The sequence below is a fragment of the Phyllostomus hastatus genome, unplaced genomic scaffold (genome assembly GCF_019186645.2).
Source record: "Phyllostomus hastatus isolate PE091 unplaced genomic scaffold, TTU_PhHast_1.1 phas_scaffold_397, whole genome shotgun sequence".
NCBI lineage: Eukaryota > Metazoa > Chordata > Mammalia > Chiroptera > Phyllostomidae > Phyllostomus > Phyllostomus hastatus.
This window is the reverse complement of record NW_025334029.1, coordinates 4,968,510-4,991,576: the sequence shown is the minus strand read 5'-3', so window position 1 is coordinate 4,991,576 and position 23,067 is coordinate 4,968,510. Positions and strand designations below refer to the sequence as shown.

The window sequence follows — 23,067 nt, the reverse complement described above, 5'->3', positions numbered from 1 at the left end:
GCACTGGGAGAGACCTGGTTGCTTGAAGTGGCAGAGAGGGGAAAAAGGACAAATTGGCACACACAGGGGCTGTGATCACCCGCAGAGTCCGTGGACACCAGCTTGGGAGAGTTGAGAGTCGCACAGTGACCGGCAATGACCCCCAATAGTCACTGCTCTAGCTGGAAAAAGTGGCAAGCTTCAGTAAGAGGAATTTCTCAAAAAGAAAAACTCTTTGGGGAATACGTGGGCAACAGCTGCTAGGCCTACTCCCCACCCAGCCGGGAAACGATCCTGAGGTGGCATGGAAGTTTGCACAGAAGGCCCTGCGCACCCCCATACCCTTGGGAAGAGTGCGTGTCAGAGCCCGCAGGACCGAGACAGCCTGGCCGAGCAAGTGCAAACCGTACCCCTGTCCACAGCAGTAACCCCGGGAGAAAGAGCACTCTCAGGAAGTCCTGAATCCAACACCCAAAAAGCCATACCAATTGTCCCTCAGACTGCTGCAGCCAGCAAGACCAAAAAAAGCGGTTTGGCCAGTTTGAAACCAACAAGGTTTTTTTTGTTTGTTTGTTTTGTTTTCAAGTAATCTTTTATTTTTTTAATTTTTATTATTGTTTTATCTTTCAATACCATTTTCCTCTCTTTCCTTCTCTCTTGTTTTATTCCTTCTTCCTTTCTTTCCAATTTTATGTCTTCTTGCTACCTTCTGCCTTTTTAAAAAAAATACCCACAAGTGAACCCAAAAAAATCTAGAGCTGTGAAAAGACCAGAGTTGGACTCAAAGAAGGGGTAACCCAAAAGTTGAGACAGTGAGACAAAATTCACTTTGCTATTACGGAGAACCTGCAAGATATTGCATATTTGTATTATTTTTTCATTATTCTTACATCTTTTAATAGTATTTTTTTTAAAGATTTTATTTATTTATTTTTAGAGAGGGAAGGGAGGGAGATAGAGAGAGAGAAACATCAATGTCCGGTTGCTGGGGGTCATAGCCTGCAACCCAGGCATGTACCCTGACTGGGAATCGAACCTGCGACACTTTGGTTCGCAGCCCGCGCTCAATCCACTGAGCTACACCAGCCAGGGCATATTTTAATAGTATTTTTGTATCCCTCTTCTTTCTGTATAGTCTTCTTTGCTTGGCTGGTTATACTGTATCATTTGACAGGTTTCCTCTGTTCTCTCTTTCATAGTGTACTGCTACTTTATTGTCCACTTCACTTGTGTTCCCTTAGCACACTATTCAAGGTCCTATACTCCCTATTCTTGTTATGCAGATCACATACACTCTGTCATATGACTGTTGCTCTAATATCACTGTAAATAATAGCTGTTCCATACAATTGTAAATACCTCACAAAACCGCTCCCAGATCTTAGCCCACTTCACAGTTTCCTGAACTCTATTACTATAGTGGTTAAACTCTATTCTCTCACACACTACACCTATTCACTATCCTTTACTCTCACCTTACCTCAGAATCTGACCTCCCACAACCTCACTGCTTTATAAATCCAACTCACAATCCTTCCTTCCGCAACAAGAGTCTTATCTTCTTTCCATCCTTTCTAAAAATCGGCTGGCTGGGTGGAAGATCACGGTTAACACTATACATAGCCAAAGGCTCTCCTACCTCTTCTCAACCAGCTGCTACTGTAAATATCATAGAATACTCTCTTGCTGTTTTAAACCATTTTGCCTTCCCTCCCCAACTGATCACAAAAAAGAGTAGGTGGAAGTGGTGAACACCATGATATCCACTGGAAGAGGAAACCTAACAACATAGGAACCACCAACGCATAACAGAAGAAGGTGAGGAGGGAGTGGAAACCACAAAAACCTCAATCCAGGACCTATCTGGAAATACAACTAAATAGTGGAGAAACTACCCAGTACAAACAACTGAACAAGAGCAAGAGAGAATCCTCAAAACCTTGTACACACGGAAGCACTAGCTTCAACACTACCTGCCCTCACCACCACAACAAAATACAGAGATGGTGCACACAATGACCCTCAGTTAAGAAGCTGGTGGGAAGGACCCACCAAAGAAAGACCCAACAACAATCAAAACCCAAAGAAAAACACAAAGCCAACTTAAATGACAGCCCAAGACAAGTGAGCTCAGGAGATCAGGGAGACTGCACCACTGAATCTCACAGGGATTCTACCACAGAAGTTCACACCATAAACCCACGGAGCCAGAACAGATCAATTTTAGAAGCTGAAGGTAACAAGAAGAGTCCCACAAACAATGGGAAAACAAAGAAACAATCCCCAAATGAAAGGAAAGGAGGAAGCCTCAGAAAGAATACTAAATGAAATACAGGGAACTCAACTACCAGATACTGAGTTCATAGCAATGGTTATCAGAAAGCTCAATGAGCTCACAATGAGCTACCAGAAACTACAGTGAAGCTACAGTGAACTCACTGCAAACTACGTCAACATGAAAACGGAAATAGAAACTATCAACAAGGGCCAAGAGGAAATGAAGAACACAATTTCTGAACTGAAGAACACTGTTGAAGGAATGTAAAGCAGGATCGATGAAGCAGAAGATCAGATCAGTGAGCTACAGGACAAAGTAGAAAAAAACACCCAGAAAGAGCAACAAAAGGAAAAGACGCTCAGAAAGAATGAAGGGGGATTAAAAGAAATGCAAGACAATATGAAATGTAATAATATCCGTATAACAGGGATACCAGAAGGAGAAGAAGAAGAACAAGGGACAGAAAACCTATTTGAAAAAGTAATGATGGAAAACTTTCCTTTTTGAGAGGAAAAGTCACACAAGTCCAGGAAACACAGAGAGTCCCAATCAAGAGGAACCCAAAGAGGCCCACTTCAAGACAAATCATAATTAAAATGGCAGAAGACCATGACAAAGAGAGAATCTTAAAGGCAGCAAGGGAGAAACAGGAAGTAACATACAAGGGAGCCCCAATAAGGCCAGCAGCTGACTTGTTAATGGAAATGTTCCAGGCCAGAAGAGAATGGCAAGAAATATTCCAAGTAATGAGAACCAGAGGCCTGCAACCAAGACTAATTTACCCAGCAAGGCTCTCAATAAAGATAGAAGGCCACATAAGGAGCTTCCCAAACAAAAGAAGTCTAAAAGAATGCACCTAGACAAAACCAGCTCTGCAAGAGATGCTAAAGGGACTGCTAAAGGGAAAAGAAGGAAAAGAGACAGACAGACAGGAATGCAGGTATGAAAATGGCAATGAATAAGTACCTATCAATAACAACCTTAAAAGTAAGTAGATTAAATACTCCAATTAAAAGACATTGAATAGCTGAATGGATAAGAAAACATGACCCACACATATGATGCCTGCAAGAGACCCACCTCAGGACAAAAGACCTACACAGGCTGAAAGTGAAGGGCTGGAAACAAATTTCCCAAGTACATGGACACGAATATAAAGTCGGGGTAGCAATACTCATATCAGACAAAATAGACTTCCAAAAAAGAGCCAAAAAGAGAGACCCAGAAGGTCACTTTATAATACTCGAGGAAAAAATCCACCAAGAAGACATAAATATTGTAAATATATATGCACTCAACATAGGAGCACCCAAATACATCAAGAAAATCTTAAACGACTTCAAGAAAGATATTGACAGCAACACAATTATAGTGGGGGATTTTAATACCCCACTGTCAAAAATGGACAGATCTTACAAACAAAATATGAACAAAGACATTGTGGCATTGAACAATGCCCTAGATGAAATGAGCTTAACTGATATATATAGAGCCCTTCATTCCAAAGAAGCAAATTACACATTCTTTTCAAATGCACATGAGCATTTTCAAAGACAGACCACGTGACAGGACACAAAAACAAGACTTGACAAATTCAAGAAAACTGAAATCATACCAAGCATATTCTCGGATCATAAGGGATTGAAACTAGAAACCAACCCCAATGGAAAAAATCCAAAACACTCAAAATCATGGAGATTGAATAGCATGCTATTAAACAATGAATAGGTCAAGAATGGGATTAGGAAAGAAATCAAAAAGTTTCTGGAAACAAATGAAAATGAACTCACAACAACCCAAAAATTATGGGACACAGTAAAGGCAGTCCTGAGAGGGAAGTGTATAGCAATACAGGCCTACCTAAAAAAGATAGAAACATTTCAAACACACAACCTAACCCTACGCCTACAAGAACTCGAGGAACAACAACAAAGACAACACAGAGCAAGTAGAAGGAAGGAAATGACCAAGATCAGAGCAGAATTAAATCACATAGAGAGTAAAAACACAACTGTAAGGATGAAAGAATCCATGAGTTTTTTCAAAAGATAAACAAAATTGACAAGCCTTTAAGCAGACTCATCAAGAAAAAAAGAGAGAGGACTCAAATAAACACAATCAGAAATGAAAGAGGAGAGATCACAACTGATACCACAGAAATACCAAGGATTGTAAGAAATTACTATGAAGAACTGTATGCCAAGAAATTTTAAAACCTAGGTGAAATGGACAAATTTCTAGAAAAATATAATCTTCCAAAATTCAATGAAGCAGAAGACCTGAACAGACCAATAACAGCAGATGAAATTGAAGCAGTAATCGAAAAACTCCCATTACACAAAAGCCCTGGATTCAACAGTTTCACAGGAGAACTCTACAAAGCATTTAAGGAAGAACTAACCCGTATCCTTCACAGACTATTCCAAAAAATCCAAAACATGGAAGACTCCCAAACTCTTTTTATGAAGCCAACATCACCCTAATCCCAAAACCAGATAGACACAACAAAGAAAGAAAACTTCAGGCCAATATCACTGATGAACACAGACACTAAAAGCCTCAATAAAATATTCCCAAACCACATCCAACAATACATTAAAAAGATCATACACCATGACCAAGTGGGATTCATCCCAGGGATGCAAGGATGGTTCAGTATTCACAAATCAGTAAATGTAATACATCACATAAACAAAAGCAAAGACAAAAATCACATGATCATATCAATAGATGCAGAAAAATCATTTGATAAGGTACAGCAACCATTTATAATAAAGACACTCAGCAAAGTGGGAATAGAGGGAGCATTCCTCAACATAATACAGGCCATATATGACAGACCTACAGCCAACATTATACTCCATGGGCAAAAATTAAAATCTTTTCCGCTAAGATCAGGAACAAGACAAGGCTGTCCACTTTCACCACTTCTATTCAATATACTACTGGAAGTTGTAGCCACAGCGATCAGACAAGAAAAAGAAATAAAAGGCACCCAAATAGGAAAGAGGGAAACAAAACTGTCACTGTTTGCAGAGGACATGATAGTGTACATACAATATTCTATAGACACCACCAAAAAACTGCTCTACCTAATAAACCAATTTGGCAAAACAGCGGGATACAAAGTCAATATCCAGAAATCAAAGGCATTTTTGTACACCAACAATGAAGCAGCAGAAGCAGAAATCAAGAAAAAAATCCCACTTGAATTAGCAAAAAAAAAAAAAAATACCTAGGAATAAATCTAATAAGGAGGTAAAAGACCTGTATGCAGAAAACTACACAACACTGAAGAAAGAAATCAAGGAAGACACAAACAAATGGAAACATATACTGTGTTCATGGATTGGAAGAATTAACATCATCAAAATGTCCGTACTACCCAAAGCAATTTACAGATTCAGTGCAATACCTATTGAATTACCAATGGCATATTTCACAGACATAGAACAAACAGTTCAAAAATTTATATGGAAGCATAAATGACCCCAAATAGCTGCTGCAATTTTGAGAAAGAAGAGTAAAGTTGGAGGGATCACAATACCTGATACTAAACTATATTACAAGGCCACTGTAATCAAAACAGCCTGGTACTGGCATAAGAACAGGCACATGGACCAATGGAACAGAACAGAGAGCTCAGAAATAAATCCAAGTCTCTATAGTCAATTAATATTTCACAAAGGAGGCAGCAACATAAAATGGAGTAAAAACAGCCTCTTCAACAAATGGTGTTGGGAGAACTGGACAGCTATGTGCAAAAAAGTGAAACTCGAGCACCAACTTATACCATGCACAAAAAAAATTCAAGGTGGATAAAAGACTTAAATATAAGCCATGACACCATTAAAGTCCTAGAGGAGAACGTAGACAGGAAAATCTTAGATATTTCACACAGCAACATTTTTACTGATATGTCCCCTAGAGCAAGGGATACAAAGGAAAGAATAAACAAATGGGATCTCATCAAAATAAAAAGCTTCTGCATGGCTAAAGAAAACAGTACTAAAATAAAAAGAGAACCAAATGTATGGGAAAACATACTTGCCAATGATACCTCAGACAAGGGTTTGAACTCCAAAATATATAAAGAACTTACATGACTCCACTCTAAGAAGACAAGCAACCCAATTAAAAAATGGGCAAAGGATTTGAATAGGCACTTCTCCAAGGAGGACATACAGACGGCCCAGAGACACATGAAAAGATGCTCAATATCACTAGTTATCAGAGAAATGCTAATTAAAACCACAATGAGATACCACTTCTCACCTTCCAGAATGGCCATCATAAACAAAGCAACAAGCAACAAGTGTTGGAGAGGTTGTGGAGAAAAGGGGACCCTAGTGCACTGTTGGTGGGACTGCAGACTGGTACAACCACTATGGAGAACAGTTGGAATTTCCTCAGAAAACTAAAAATGCATCTGCCTTTTCACCCAGCAATACCACTGCTGCGATTATATCCTAAGAACCATGTAACACCAATCCAAAAGAACCTATGCACCCCAATGTTCAGAGCAGCACAATTTACAATAGCCAAGTGCTGGAAGCAACCTAGGTGCCCATCAGTAAATGAATGGATCAAAAAAACTATGGTACATTTCCACAGTGGAATTCTATGCAGCAGAAAGAAAGGAGCTGCTACCCTTTGTGACAGTATGGATGGAACTGGAAAGCATTATGCTAAGCGAAATAAGCCAGGCAGTGAAAGACAAATACCATATGATCTTACCTTTAACAGGAACCTAAACAACAAAACAAACATACAAGCAAAAGATAACCAAAGACACCGAAATAGAGAACAAGCTGACAATGACCAGAGTGGAGAGGGGAGGGAATGTCAGGGGAAAAGGGGAAGGGTGTATAGGAACAAGTATAAAGGACACACAGACAAAAACTGAGGCAGGTTGAAATGGCAGGATGGTGGGGAGCACCGCGGAGGGGGGTGGGCTGGGATGGGAGTAAAAGACAGAAAACTGTACTTGAACAACAATTATAATAAAACAAAATTTAAAAAAAAATCAAAAGAATTCCCAATAGGGCTATTCATGAGGAATATTGTCTTTCTGCAGATGTTATCTGAAACATTCATAATTCTACAAACATAAACCAACATCTAATCATGATAGAAAATATACTCTCAGCACACTAGGAATAGTCAAGGGAACCTATGAAAAACCTATAGCTAACATCATACTTAATGGTGAGAGATGGAATACTTTCCCCTAAGTGTTGGAACAACATAAATGAAGGTGCTCTTATTGCTTGCTTTCAATATCTTTCAGGGATGAAAAAAAAGGCATAACATATTGGAAGAAGTAAAAGTGTATTTGCAGATGGTATGATCATGTATGTAAAAATAGCCTAAGAACATTATAGGAAACCATAGAATGAATAAATTTATTAAGGTTGCATGATACTCAAGTCAACACAAAAATGAATTGTATTTGTATTGTTAGTAATGAACAAATGGGCACTAAAGTATGAAATATCATTTGTATAATATACAAATGAAATATTAATGGGTATATTTAACAAAATATACATAAGATCCATAGCTGAAAACTATAAAACACAGCTGCGAGAAACATGCAGAACTCTCATACTTTACTTTGCCAATGGGAATTAAAGAAGACCTAAATACATGGAAACAATATATTATGCTCAAGGATCAGAAAACTCAATTTTGTTATGATGTCAATATTACATGTAGATTCAGTACAATACCTATCAAATCCAAATGGGCTTTGTAGGAGAAATTGACAAGATGATTCTGAAATATATATAGACAAGCAAAGAACCAAGAATAACCAAAATAATCTTGAAAGAAAAACAAAAGAATAACATTGGGGTACTTCCACTATCCATTTTCCAGACCCACTATATACAATGCCTCCATAATCAAGATACTGTGCTACCGGCATAAGGATAGTTATACACATCAATGGAATACAATAGAGCCCCAAATCAGGCCCATCTTTTGGAGGTCCTAGAAATGGCCAACTGATTTTAAACAAGAGTACCAAGGTAATTCAATGGGAGAAGAATAGTTTTTTCCACAAATGATGCTGGAACTTGATCCTTACTTTACCCAATACACAAAAATAACTTGAAATGAAGCATAGAAGTGTTAATTAGTTTTACAATGCTGTACCGCAATCTCAGTAGCTAAACAGAACACATTAATTATCTCACAGTTCCCATGGGTCATGGGTCAAGAGTCTCAGCATGGCTTAGCTGGATCTTCTGCTCAAGGTCTCATAACACTGTAAACTCAAGGGAAGGAGATTACACAGGGTGTGAGTACTAGGAGGTGAAAATCAAGGGGTAGGGTCTGTCTGCCACAATGGATCTAAACATAAGAGCTAAAACTGTAAAAGTCCTACAGGGAGACATAAAGAAAATCTTTGGGAACTTAGGTTAGGCAAAGATTTCTGAGAGCACAAAAAGCATAAGCCATAAGTGGGGAAAAAAATGATAACCTGGATTTTATCACAATGAAAAATGTTCACTCTTTCCATGGCACAGTTAAGAATACAAAAGGATAAATCACAATTTGGGAGAAAGTACTTGAAAATCATATATCTGATATGTGAGGTCTTATATCCAATAATAAGACAGACAATCCAATTAGAAACAGGCAAAAGATTTAAGCACACTTTACCAAAGATATACGAATGGCCAATACGCACATGAAGACATACTCACTATCACTAGTTATTAGGAATAAGCACATTAAAACCACAATGTGCTACCATTACACAACAACTGGAATGGCTGCAATTTAACAAGACAGATAATAACAAATAACAGTGAGGACATGGCCCATGCAGAACTCTCATACTTTACTTTGCCAGTGGGAATGCAAAATGGCACAGCCACTTTGGAAAATAGTCTGACAGTTTCTTGTAAAGTTAGATATACACTAAGTATATGGCTCAGCAATGCAACAGTTAAGTATTTACACAAGACAAAAACACAAGTCCACATAAAGACCTATAAAAAATGTTCATAGCACTCAATTCATAATGGCCAAAAAATGGAATCAACTCAATGTTCATTGACATGGACAAATTATGTTACAGCCCCACTTCAGAATGCTACTCAGTAACAGCTGATATATGAGACAATATGGATGAACACAAAATGCATTCTGCTAAGAAAAAGAAGAAAACCACAAGATACTATATAAACCTGGCCTCAACACATTTCAAAGAACTATTCAGATCACATTCTTTGACCATAATGAAGTTAAATTAGAAATCAGGTTTTAGCCCTGGCTGGTGTGGCTCAGTGGTTGAGCGCCAGCCTGGGAATCAAAGGGTCGCCAGTTCTATCTCAGTCTAGGACACATGCCTGGGTTGCTGGCCAGGTCCCCAGTAGGGAACATGTAAGAGGCAACCACACTTTGATTTTTATCTCCCTATGTCCCTCCCTTCCCCTCTGTCTAAAAATAAATAAATAAAATATTTTTTAAAAAGAAACTAGATCTTAAAATACCTAGAAAATGTATTTGTAAATTTAAAAACAGACTTCTAAGCAATTTACTTACAGGTGAATGAAATAATCACAATGGAAATCAGAATATACTAGAAATAAATAAATAAATAAATAAATAATAGTATGTTTTGAAATATCCAAACAGCAGAATAAATCTAAAGACAGAAGGAGAAAATGAAGAGTGATTTCCAGGGTATATTTTAAATGAAAAACAAACAAACAAACAAAAAAACAAGAAGCTGAATAATATATGTAGTATACTTTTTTGGTGTAAGAAAAGGAAGAAATGCAAATGTGTGTGTGAGAGTGTACACACCTGATCAAATTTGCAAAAGAAGAAATACAGAAGAATGAACTAAAAACTGATGATATTGATTGGTGGGGTGGGGGGCGGTGGACAGCATACCTGACAGGAGACAGGCGTGGAAGTAAAGGTTCTCAGAATATGCCTTGATATTAATTTGACTTAAAATCATGAAATTTTTACTTACTAAAAATTAATCAAAATAACTTGAGAATATAATTATGCACATTCATTTCTACATAGTGACAAACCTCATACTGCATAACCACAACTGACAAACCCCTGGTAAAAGTAATCAAGAAAAAAGACAGAAGGCAAAAATAAATAATATTAAGATTTAAGAATGAAAAGACAGACATAACTACAGATATAGCAGATATTAACTGGTAGTTCAAAATCTTCCCACACCAGGCCCAGGTGGTTCTAGGGGTATGTTCCTACCACAACATTAAAGTAACAGATAACTCCAACCTTATACAAACTTCTAAGAGATCAGGAAAAGGGAATCCCAGTACTCTCAACTCACTTTACCAGGCTAGCAAAATGATACTAAGCTAGACAAGGACAGCACAGAAAAGGAAAATTAAAGCCAAATCTCACTCACAAATACAGATGTAAAAATCCTGAATACTACCAAACAAATCCAGCAGTAAGAAACAACTGGGTTTAGATGCAGCAGTGCAAAGCTAATTAAGGTTGCATGTTATACTAGAAAATCTCTTTTAGTAACTCATGTTCAATAGATTTAAAGAGAGGAGGGGAATGTATCTCCATCAAGGCAGAAAAAAAGGCTGATAAAAATTCAACATCTATTTATGAAAAAAAAAAATGAGCAGCAGATGTATGCTTACACAAAACCTAAGGTAAACATAATACTTTCTGGTAAAATATGGAAAATATTGCACCCTTTCAAATATAGATTCTGGGCCCCAAAAGAATCAGAAACTCCAGCCTGCCTGCCAGTGAAGTTGTCATTTGAGCCATGCCCTCAGGTGATTCTGACCAGCTAGCTGCTCAAAGTCAAAATGCACAGCATGAGGGCATCAACTGGGACCTTGCTGCAACTGAGAAGTGTTCTCCAACAGCGGAAGACCCACCAAGTCTGAATCTGCATTTCAACCTGAAGTCCCAATGATTAGCAGGGCTATCAGGTTGGGGACGTGTGTGTTCCTATCAGTTACTCCCACGGAGCACACCAGAATCACTGAATCACTTTAAAATGCAGATATACTCACAGATAGAGAACAGGATGACAGCTAAGTATGCTGGGGAGGGTAGGAGTTGGAGAGATTGAGCAAAAAGGAAAAAGGACTCATGAACAGGGACAACAGTGTGGTGATTGCAGGGGGAGGGAGTATAAGGGGACTAAATGGTAATGGGGGAAATACAATAAAAAAAATAAAATGAAATGGAGATGTCTGATCTCCCCCAGACCAAAAAAATCTGAAGGTCTGTGGCTGGGGCCTGGTCAGCAAGTTGTTAAAGCTCTCTAGGTGATGCTAAAAAAGCAGCCAGCATGGCAAACCACCAGGTTTTCCAGCCCAAGAAAACTTACATTAGTAAAACAGAGAAAACTGTACTTGAACAATGATTAAAATAAAATAAAAAATTAAAAAAAAACCCTTACATTGAGGGACTCCAGAGCCTGGCTCTGAAGAGCCAGAGGAGTTCCTCAAGTTCTTTGAAGATGCCCTCAACAAAGGTGCTTGCATTTCACATGTATATCAATGCTGACTTCTTAAACCAGCTTACCAAACTGAAACGGAGAAAAGAACTCTCTGGTACTCAGTGGGGATGCTGTGAAAATTCAAATGAGATGTTATATCATAGCACTGGGCAAAGGGCTTGACCCAGATTACATAGACCATTAACGCAAGGTTAAAATGAGGTGGCAGTGGCCTTGACAGTCAATCTGCTGACATCACCAGCAAATTTAGGTCAAAATGTATCTCTCCAAACAGAGCTGTCCAGCACTGGAGCCACTAGGCCATATAAATCACATGAAATATGTGATGAACATATAAATTGTTCATGTAAATGAACATATGAAATATAGTTAGTCCGAACTGAGGGATGCAGTAAATATAAAGTACTCACCAAATTTCAACAACCTAGTCTAGAAAAAGGGGAAGACATTGTACTATCTTATACTGATTACATGTTGAAATGATATTGTGGATATACTGGGTTAAATAAAAATCTACTATAAAAATTGATTTCATCTAAGACTCTGCATTTCTCCCAAACTCCCCAGAGCTGAGGAGCACCGGGGTATCAGGATATTCTTTACCAACAAGGAAAAACTGTTTGGTTACATAAAGTGATGAGAACCTCTGGGGGAATGATCACATCAATTCAGAGTTGATAATAGCAAAGAAAAGGAATAGCCAGCAGGATTACACTCAGCATCAACTTTCAAAATGAGTTATGTCTTGCAACAAGGGTTACAAAGAGGTGAGGGCCAGCTCCAATTGTCTTCTCTATGTGAGGGTGGTGGGAACTTGAACTTGCTCTCAGACCAGAATCACTGATGAGTGCAAGGCACACTTCTGGACTAGGAAGCTCAAAATGGAATCTTGACTGGGGTTTCTTATTTCTTGCCTGCCACATAACAAGGTCAAGGGCAGCACCCTTCTGGGGTCTCACTGAAACCAAGTGCAAGTCTTCCTTCTCAATGTGACCCACAAATAGTACTGACATGTCATGGCTGGGGGTCACTGTTGTGCAGGGACATTTCTTATTTCAGTAAAATAGCTCAAGCCAATTACAGCCCTGTTGGAATGAGTTCTGACAGCACAGTCTCAGTTCTCCTCATTCCCCACCTAAATTGTCTTAGGGCCATGAAGGAATTTAAAGTTCAGACAAGGAAGGGCATTACAAGCACCACCACCTGATGCTACAAATCCCCTTCAGGGCCCACCTTTGCCTCCAGAGGTCCCACTAAGAGGCGAAAGCAGGACACCTTGATGTAACAGTCCCTTACATTCTAAGAGTCACTCGGAAACAGTGTTTCCTTCTCACAAAAATCTCAAGGATGTGATATCAACATATAACAATGACCAAAAACTAAAGAAAGGGCCTCACTGTGTCGTCAAGGTCTGCAGGCAAGGGAATCGAAACTGGAGGAGTGACAAACAAGTTACTCTTCTTTTTACTTTCAGTTATTACCCTTCAACTTCCCTTAGCCTTTCTGTGGGGGTGGGTGTGGGGAAACGAACATAATTACAAAGTACTCATGACAATAGTCCAAAAATCCAGAAGCTGGGAAGGGTGGGAAAGCAATGTGTGAGACCTCTCCCAGCACTGGACTCAAAGAACTTTCTTATTCATTTGCTAATTGACCATGGAAAGAAAGGCTAAGCATGAGCTCTTTGCTTCATCTTGCAGTCATGGAATATAATCCCTAGACTGACAGCAGAATTTGTTGAAATGAACATATCAAATAAGTGTAAACTGTCCTCCCTTGCCCAGTTCAAGTTAAAGCATGTTTAGTAAATGTGTACTGCATGAAGAGGTCCATGTTAGGTTTCACCTAGCCAGAATAATGTCTCCAACCTCAGCCATCTTTCTTATGAGCTTGGAATATGAAAAAAATTAATCCTGAAATTAATACACAAGTGTTCCATATGAAGACAAAAAGTTGAGGAACACAATACTAAATATAATAAGTACATGAAATTTCTAAGAGCTACTTATGGAGTCATTTCAAGATATTGAGAAATAAATTCAAGTCACAAAAAAAGAGCACTTGGCACCTGTCTTGTACAAACAAGGAAGGCAGTATGGACCTGGAGAGCAAATGAGTCCCTGGATTTCTTCTTGTCCAAACCCAACAGGGTGAGCATCCAATCTAGTGTGGGTAGAGGAACTCAGTAGAGCCTCAAGCTGCACTAAGGAGCTAAGGTAGGGTATTGATTTGAAAAAAGGAAAGTCTTCCTTTCTGAGACACTGCAGAAAAAGGCAGGCAATGTTCCATTACGGAGAGATGGCCTTGTGGTTGTTGGTTATACAGTACTATCATTTTAGGAATAAAGAAAATAGAAGCTCGGAAGGTATACCAATGGTTTCAAGTCCATTTGAGAGGCAATAAAACACTTGCATATCTGAATGCTGGCAGGAGAGAGTGAGGCAGAGGCCATACCTACAGCTATGGGGGAGATGATCCAAGAACAGGAAAGACACTGCCCTCTAACATCAGTTCTCCAAATAGTGATGGCATATATAATAGATGACTGCAATAACAATAATGCCACACTGTCTTCAAAGGGTGCTGTTGCACATCTGACTCTCTGAAGAGCTCTGGGAGTTTGGCAAGGCATGTTTTCTTAGATCTATCTTACAAATGAAAGAGCCACCAGCAGTGAGGTAAAATGACTTGTCCCTTATTATAGATTTAGGGTGCAGAACTCCAAGTTGAACCTGACTTGTGGAATCCAAACTCAAGAAGATTTCTCTATCACATCACACAGACACAAGGCTTTTTACCACTACTTGTTCCTCAGGTAGAAAGAGAAAGAAACTATTAGTACAGGATGCCAATTTTCTGAAGAAATGTTTGTCACATTCTTAAAGACAAAAAAAAAAAATGAGATTGTCCTGGTGTGATCTGTGGGAAAATACATTGTAAACACTCAACATGAAAAACCATCCTCCAATACAGGATGACAGCTGGATCTCACATGACTAATTGCAACTGGGTCTCCTGGTACCCTATTGCTTTCAAAGCAGAGGAATTTGAAGGATTCCCTTGCTCTATTCTTATCTGTAATAACAAACAAAATATGGCATCTAATTGTTTGAGTCTAAACAGTAAAGGTAACATGGCACTGCAAGAACTGTGAACACGGCTGCAACATTACCTGAAACTAAAAGCTTGAGTTAATAATTTAGAGAATTGTCTAGAAAATCAGGCTTATTAGATTTCCAAACATTTATTAAAACATGTCCAGAACCATTTTTTTTCTTTAAAAGAATGAAGTTCCATGTAGTTCAAGTCAAAAGAAGGGAGTTCCATGTAGTTCAACTTTTGTTTAGAGACCACTATGTGCAAGATGCTATTATAAACATTTAACACAGATTAACATAGATTATCACTCAGTCCTGCCAACACCCCTTGAGGAAGATACTATTATTCTTTTCATTTTACAGATAAGGAAACTGAGGCACAGAGGTAACTCGCCTAAATTCATACAGGTAATATTTAGAGCCAGGATTCAAATCCCGAGTCACCAACTTAGCCCATGTCCCCTCATCTGCCAGAAAGGAATAATGAGCTGAGAAACTAGAAAGGTTTTTTAAAAAGAAGAACTTCAAAGAGGTCAGAAACAGGAAAGGGGAGTTACTAAAGAATAATGAAAATAACCTCTTATTCTCTTATACAATTTTTTAAAAACTTTAGAAATAACAAGAAATTCTAGCCATTGAAATCCTTTGGCCACCAGTTCAAAATGTCACCTATTAAACCTTGAAGAGGCTCTGTTTTTCTCCTTATTTTGGAGCACTCAATAAGAGCAAGAACCACATGTTCTTTCAGTGGTTTTTAAAGTAACTACATTTTGTTAATCCTCCTTTCATTTTGGAACAAAGAGTACTGGCATATATTATGTAACTTAAATCATTTTTCAGAACCTGTACAAATGAAAACATTTGCTTTGAGGCCACTGAACATACAGAATATGAGAGAACTGAGCAGATAAACTTTTACAGTAAGCTATAAGTAATGCCAGTTTATTGGCATTCTTGTTCTTAAGTCGAGTGCTTCTTTACTCTAGAGCTACAGGCACACCTTGTTTTGTTGTTTCACTTTAGCATGCCTCAGATGTGGGGTTTTCTGTTTGTTTGTTTGTTTGTTTGTTTTGGGGTTTGTTTTTTTTTTACAAACTGAAGGCAAGATCCTCCACCAGCAAAAAGATGACTCATTTTACTGTGATACTTACTTCACTCTGGTGGTCTGAAACTGAACCTGCAATTTTTCCGAAGTATGCCTGTAATTTCAAAATGAACTTATGTCTTTACAAACCACACAACACGAAGGTTGACAAGCATTTCACATAGTAGGTTCCCAGTACAAACCAATGTGCAGGAAAAGAAATCATTGTGTAAGGAAGCCTGAGGCCAGCAGACACCAGCATGAAATCAACAACCAACACTGACCTTAGCAGAGCCTTAGACTGAGGTAACTGCTGAGACAGCAAAGGACTTGAAGACCATCTCTCTAGATGTTTGAAACCACTTACTGTTTGCATATAAGGGGAAAGAAAAGCAACTAAAAATGAGGCTGTGATGAACTTATCAAAAAGGCAATGGCTGGAGAAATGATGGACTCCACAGAATCTCTTTCATTCAGACAGATTTACTTTTCGATTTATTTGCTGTAATGGAGTAGCAGTTGATAGTCTAAAACTAGCAACCCCATGTAACGCACAAGTAACTCTCATTCATGCTAGCCCATTTTATAGTCATCATAGAGTTCTAGAGCTCTATTTTTCTTCATATTGCTCATCTCCACTAGAAAATATAGCTTTCTTTTATTGTCTGCTTCCCCACCCATTAGCTCTGTAAGGCAGAGACCTCGTCAGTGGTGCTGTCTGCTACACACTGGGAGGACACCATGGGCCTTCTGGTTGAACAAAACAATTGACAACTTGATTAATATGTTAGAACTTTGAGGTAAGGAGATCAATCATTTAATAACCATATTAGAATCTCAAAGCCCCAGTAAGTGTTCTCCACATTCTAGTACCTCAGGAGGCTGCTATACCCTGGCAGCATCAATGGTTTGAATGTTTTCCATGGTGTGGAATCTCTTAAGGGTAGGTTTGGTTTTGTGAAATAGCCAAAAGACATTCAGAGTCAAATCTGATGAATAAGTGATCTTGCCCAAAAATATATGTTGAATGAAAACAAAATGTCTCTATAAATTAACAACCTTCATTGTGCTATTTGGCTGGTAAACTGGTTTTAAAGGAAATTCAAAACAGTTTGAACTATGGCAAAATCGCTGGCTCAGTCTCAAGACTCTAAGGTAGATATTTTACAAAGAACAAAAACTGAACTGTGGTTAAAAAAAAAAAACAACACACTACCCAGGCTAGACAGCCACCAAGATATCCCCTGACCTGACTTATGATACTGCTTTGCCATTAGGTTGCCTGGCAGCCTGTGTCACATTAGTTACCCCCTCTGGGCCTCAGTTTCCCCATCTAGTAAATAAATGAACTATATGAACTTCAAGGCCCCAGTCAATTCTAATATGTCATGATTCCATTCTTGCGAAGGTTTAGTATGTCTATTCCAAAACCACTTACAACCCACTTTGCCTCATACTTTATATTCGTATAAAAAGCTTAAGAGTATAATTTTTGCAGGAGAATCATTTCTTCTATGCTTAGGCAAAAACTAAAATTAGTTTTCACTTCCCGAGCGGAGCAAAAGACAGTTAAGGAAGAGACCCCAGCAAAGGGCGCGCTTGCACGCGCCTGTGCATACTTCAGACTGCGTATCAGGGAACTAACCTTTCCCTTTCAGATCTTCGTTCAACTGTTGCAAAAACAAATAAGCCTTCTGTTTGTGACACAGAAAGAAAGATTGGCCAAGAACACGTATCCAGTCTTCAAGGCCAATGACCGCCTGTGGCCGCTCTGTAGAACCCACGGGGAATGAGGCGAGCACCCACCACGCGCAGAAAGCCTCGGCGAGGACCAGCCAAGGCGTGTCACTAGGGAGACAGGGCGGCCGCCCAGCCCACTTGCCGCCCAGGAACGGGATGTAAAGCCCAGGCTGCGGCCAAAACACACGCTCCCCCCCACCCCGGCCCGCCAGCCCCGTTCCCAACCCGACCTTCGCCCGGGGGCCTGGGACCTTGGACTGGGGGAACCTGGAAGCCGTTGACACTTGCCTACTGCTCTCTGGCCTCAGACCTGGCAGGCGGGTACAGCCAAGAAGTTTGGGTGAACCCACTTACCCTTCTGGTGCTGAGAGGCCCCGCGGAACGCGCAGGCCTGGGAAACCCCAACTTCTTCTTCCCTGTCCCCCAATGCTCCCACACCACGAGTCCCCGCAACGCCTAGCTCCAAGACAAGTCGCAGCAACTGCTCACCCACCTGGGGATTCGGGCGCCACCGCTGTTGCCAGGCTGCTTGACTCCCGGCCCCGCTCCGCCCCCTCCAGGGTCCTCCCCCTGCGGCCTTCCGGCCTTTGACCAACGCCCTCCACCCTCCTCCGCGGCCAGTTGGCGGTGGTGCATCACGTGACATGAGCCGAGGCGGGCGGAGGGCTCCAAGGAGCCAAGTGAGCCGCTCCCAGGGGCGGGGCTCTTTAGCCAGGTGGCTGCTGGGAAACCCTCTTTGAAGGGTCACCGGGAGCTGTAGTTTTAAATATGGTGCTAGGAATGGGAAGGGCCAAGATGCTAGGGGCCACAGTCGGGTAGGTGCCACGCAGAGACTTCTGGGAAGCGTAGTCCCAGGACTCTTCTGTGTCTCTGTTTTTCTTCAAAAGGGGAAACCCAGAGGGAAAACTTCCATAGATAAAACTTGAGCGGATGTCTCTTAATTTAGCTATTACTAGTACATAAGATTGGTTAAGTGAAGTGGAGATACTATAAGGAAAAAACTTTCACTGTTTCTAGTGCAGAATATGCAATTCACAAACCCAGCTCACAGCTGAGATGGTCCTCTCCTTTGCAAGAACTCTCTCGAGACTTAGTGAAAAGAAACATTTCAGGACAAAATTACTTCTACTTTCTGAGGTTTGGAGCAAGCAAACATTAATACAGTGAAAAGAAAGCAAAAGGAAAAACAAAAAAAGACAACTTTCTGATGAGAATTTAGTATGTAATAATAATTTAAAAATACATACTCAGGCCCTGGCTGGTGTGACTCAGTGATCTGAGTGCCCACCAACAAACCAACAGGTCGCTGGTTCAATTACCAGTCAGGCCACACGCCCAGGTTGAGCCGGGTCCCCAGTAGGGGGCATGTGAAAAGCAACCACACATTGATGTTTCTCTCCTCTTTCTCCCCTGCTGCCCCTCTCTCTAAAAATAAAAATAAATACAATCTTTTTAAAAACATGGACACATAAAAGAATATGAAGAATATGTGTAATGTGCTTTGTGATGCATGACAAGTATGTGTAAGCATTCAGGTAAATGATGGTCAATAACATTACTTTGACATGACCTTTTTCCTCATATTTTGTAGTACTCCAGCATCTAAAAGTATATGTTTTACTTACCAGTGTATATGTGAGTGTGTGTATAATCGTCTATCATGGGTTTATTTCTGGGCTATCTATTCTGTTCCATTGATTTATATGTATCTGTTCTTATGCCAGTACCAGACTGTTTTGATTATGATGGCCTTGTCAATTAATATTTGACACAAGGGGCAGGAGCAAAAATGGAGTAAAAGTAGCCCTTCAGCAAATGGTGTTGGGAGATCTGGACAGCTACATGCAAAAAAAATGAAGTTCGGTCACCAACTTACACCATACACAAAAATTAACTCAAGGTGGATGAAAGACTTAAATATAAGTCACAACACCATAAAAGTCCTAGAGGAGAACACAGGCAGGAAAATCTGAGATATTCCACGCAGCAAAATTTTTAAAATGTCCCCTAGAGCAAGGGACATAAAAGAAAGGATAAACAAATGGGACTTCATCAAAATAAAAAGATTCTGCATGGCTAAAGAAAACATCAGCAAAATGAATAGGGAACCAACTGTATGGGAAAATATATTTGCAAATGATATCTCAGACAAGGGTTTGATCTCCAAAATATATGAAGAACTCACACAACTCCACTCCAGGAAGACAAACAACCCAATTAAAAAGGGGGCGAAGGGAGTGGGGGAGGGGGGAAATGGAGACAACTATACTTGAACAACAATAAAAAATGGGAAAAAAAGGAGGGGGAAAGGACCTGAACAGACACTTCTCCAAGGAGGACATACAGAAGGCTCTGAGACATCTGAAACGATACTCAGCATCACTAGCTATCAGAGAGATGCAAATTAAAATCAAATGAAGTACCACTTCACACCAATCAGAATGGCTGTCATAAACAAATCAACAAACAACATGTGCTGGCAAGGCTGTGGAGGAAAGGGAACTCCAGCACATTGTTGGTGGGAAAGCAGACTGGTGCAGCCACTGTGTAAATCTGTATGGAATTTCCTCAAAAAACTTAAAGTAGAATTGCCTTTTAACCCAGCAATTCCACTGCTGGAATTAATACCCTAAGAATCTCAAAACACCAATCCAAAAAAACCTATGCACCCCAATGATCACAGCAGCTCAATTCACAATAGCCAAATGCTGGAAGCAACCTAAGTGCCCATCAGTAAGTGAGTGGTTCAAAAAACTGTGGCATATTTACACAATGGAATACTACACAGAAAAAAGAAAGAAGGAGCTCCTAACCTTTGCAACAGCATGGATGGAACTGGAGAGCATTATACTAAGAGAAATAAGCCAGTCAGTGTAAGACAAATATCATATTTACTCTCTTATAAGTGGAACCTAATCAACAAGACAATACAAGCAAGCAAAATATAACCAGAGACATTGAAATAAAGAACAAACTGACAGTGACCATGTGGAAGGGGATACAGGAATAATGGGGAAAGAAGGGGCAGGGTCATCAAGGAACATGTGTAAAGGACCCATGGGCAAAGCCAAAGGGGGGGCAGTATTGAAAGTGGGAGTGGGGGTGGGTGGAGGAGAAAAAATGGTGGCAGGAAAATGGAGACAACTGTACTTGAATAAAAATTTTTAAAAGAAAAAATTAAAACAAAAAAAAACATATCATTATACACACATATTAACCCTGTTGAAGAGTCCAAAAGATTCTGCATGGCTAAAGACTGCAGACTTTTTCAGCCATGCGGACTTCTTAGATCAGTAACAAGCCCTCATATTCCAATTCCACGTCCTCTTCAATGGCTTCTGCCAGTGCATCCCTTCTCTCCCCTCACCCCAGGTTCTGACCTAGGCACAGGGAGCTTCTTACCATTCTCTGGAAGCACCAAGTTCCTTCCTCCCTCCAGCACTTTACACTTATTCCTTTCCCCTGAATTGGTCAAATTCCTCAAAAGGCAGCAGAATAGCACTTGCTCCTGGGCCAGATAGAATGAGAAGCTCCCCCTAGAGCTTTTCTTGTAGTACCAATGTCATAATTTTCTTACTTGTTTGCCCTTCCAACTCCCCTGCTTAGACAGTGAACTTCTTTAATCACATTCCTTTTTGTACTGGACTTGAAAGTGTGCTCAGAGAATGCTTATTGATTGCATGAATCTATGCCAGAGAGGCTCCCTGGTGGGCTCCTGAATAACTGGGTTCCCAAATAGCTGAGTCTTGGAGCAAAGGGAGAGAGGAAAATGGGTGGATGGAGGGAGGGAAGCAGCTGTGTGGGAGACTTTGCATAAAGTAGGCTCCGTTGTTCGAGGATGAGACTAAAGACCCTTGCTCCATGGGGGAAAGCAGGGACATTCCTCATCCCAAGGCTGTAGACACTGGGGAAGATTTCTCTAGCACCTCCAACCTGGGTCAAGCCCCAGCTCCAGAAAGAGACAACCCAAGCAGAAAGGGCCGGTAGGAAAGACCAGTCTCTAGACTGTGAAATGGAGGCAGTGACTCCTGCTCTGCCTGCTTCAGAGCATATGTGTAGAGATCAAGTACAGAAGAGAGATAAAAAGCACTTTAAAAACTGTAAAGGCTGGGCACCACAGAAGAGTTTGCAACTTGCCCTTGGCCAGGTGGCCATGTTCTTGACCAAGTCCTGTCCTCCATCAGGCTGTGTGTTGGGGGTTCTTCAGCCTTCCCTGCATAAGACACAAACACATGCACACTTGCACAAACACCCCAAATGTAGGGAGACTGGGGAGAGTTAGCTGGTCTGCCAGCCAGGGGGTCCTGGACAATAGGGAGGAGGAGCAATAGATATGACATAAGGCTCCTTCTTTGACAACCTTTCTGGGTGGGACATCCTTCACCCATTTCCCCAGAGTCCTCCTGCTTTTGCTAAGGCACAGGTGGGAGGTGACTTCTCTGTTCTAGTACTCCATCTGTTTCTCCCAAGTTGGGGAAAATGGAGCAGGTAGGACTAGGAGGGATCTATACCTTTGGCCTGGCCAGGTGTACATCTTACCCCACCCCCAGCCTCCTCGGTGAGAAGCAGGCCTAAGAAAGGAAATGACCTGTTTCCTGCTTCTCTCCCTTAGCACACTTACCACATGGGTCCAGGGGCTGGTGCTTTTAGCTCTCAGTCCTCACACCTACCAGGCTGGAGACTGCCATCACTTGGTTCTACCAGGTTCACTATATTGGGTCTGGGATGGAGGAAGGCAGAGGACCATGAAGGGCCTCCTGACATAGGAAGGAAAAAGCTGAAGAAAGAGGGGGTCACAAATAAAAACTTTAAATGTAGTTGGGGCACTGTGCTCCAGCAGAAAGCACTTGGAATCAGGAAACCTGAATTCCAGTCCCAGCAATTCTATAGACAAACTGTTGGCCTTGGGAAAGTTATTTCACATCTCTGATCATTAGCTGCTTTCTCTGAAAAAAAAAAAAAAAAGAAGGAGTCAAATATCACCTCCCAGGGTTGCTGTGTCCTAGCAGAGCAAGGACAGAGGTGAGTGTGGCGTATAGTTTAAAGGTGGGAGAGATATCTTCACTTAAGTTTCCTGAGGCTGTCTACAATTGTCAATCTGTTTTGGTTTGGTTGGCAAGTTTGTTGTTGCTGTTGTTGTTGTTTTTTTTTAGAGTGTGCTAATATAGTTTATTTATTTTATTTTATTTTTCAATTACAGAATACATTTAATATTGTTTATATTAGTTGCAGATTTACAGCATAATGGCTAGACAGTTATATACACTACAAAGTGGTCTCCCCAATATTTCAACTACCCACCTAGCACCATACCTAGTTATTACAAAATTATTGACTATATTCCTTATGCTATACTCTACATCCCCAGAACCATTTCATGACTACAAGTTCA

The 23,067-nt window shown here is 40.3% G+C and overlaps 1 protein-coding gene across 6 annotated transcripts in view; it reads right to left on the bottom strand.

Moving 5' to 3' along the window:
• The window catches only part of MTM1 (myotubularin 1), a 154,586-nt gene extending 136,319 nt beyond the window's left edge, over window positions 1–18,267 (bottom strand). For 4 of the 6 annotated variants that reach the window (XM_045820475.1, XM_045820479.1, XM_045820480.1 and 1 more), the window contains exon 1: window positions 18,169–18,267. The gene's annotated coding sequence lies outside the window, so the exon portion shown is untranslated. The other 2 variants (XM_045820477.1, XM_045820476.1) reach the window with 2 other exon arrangements.
• Between the last annotated feature and the right edge of the window lie 4,800 nt (window positions 18,268–23,067).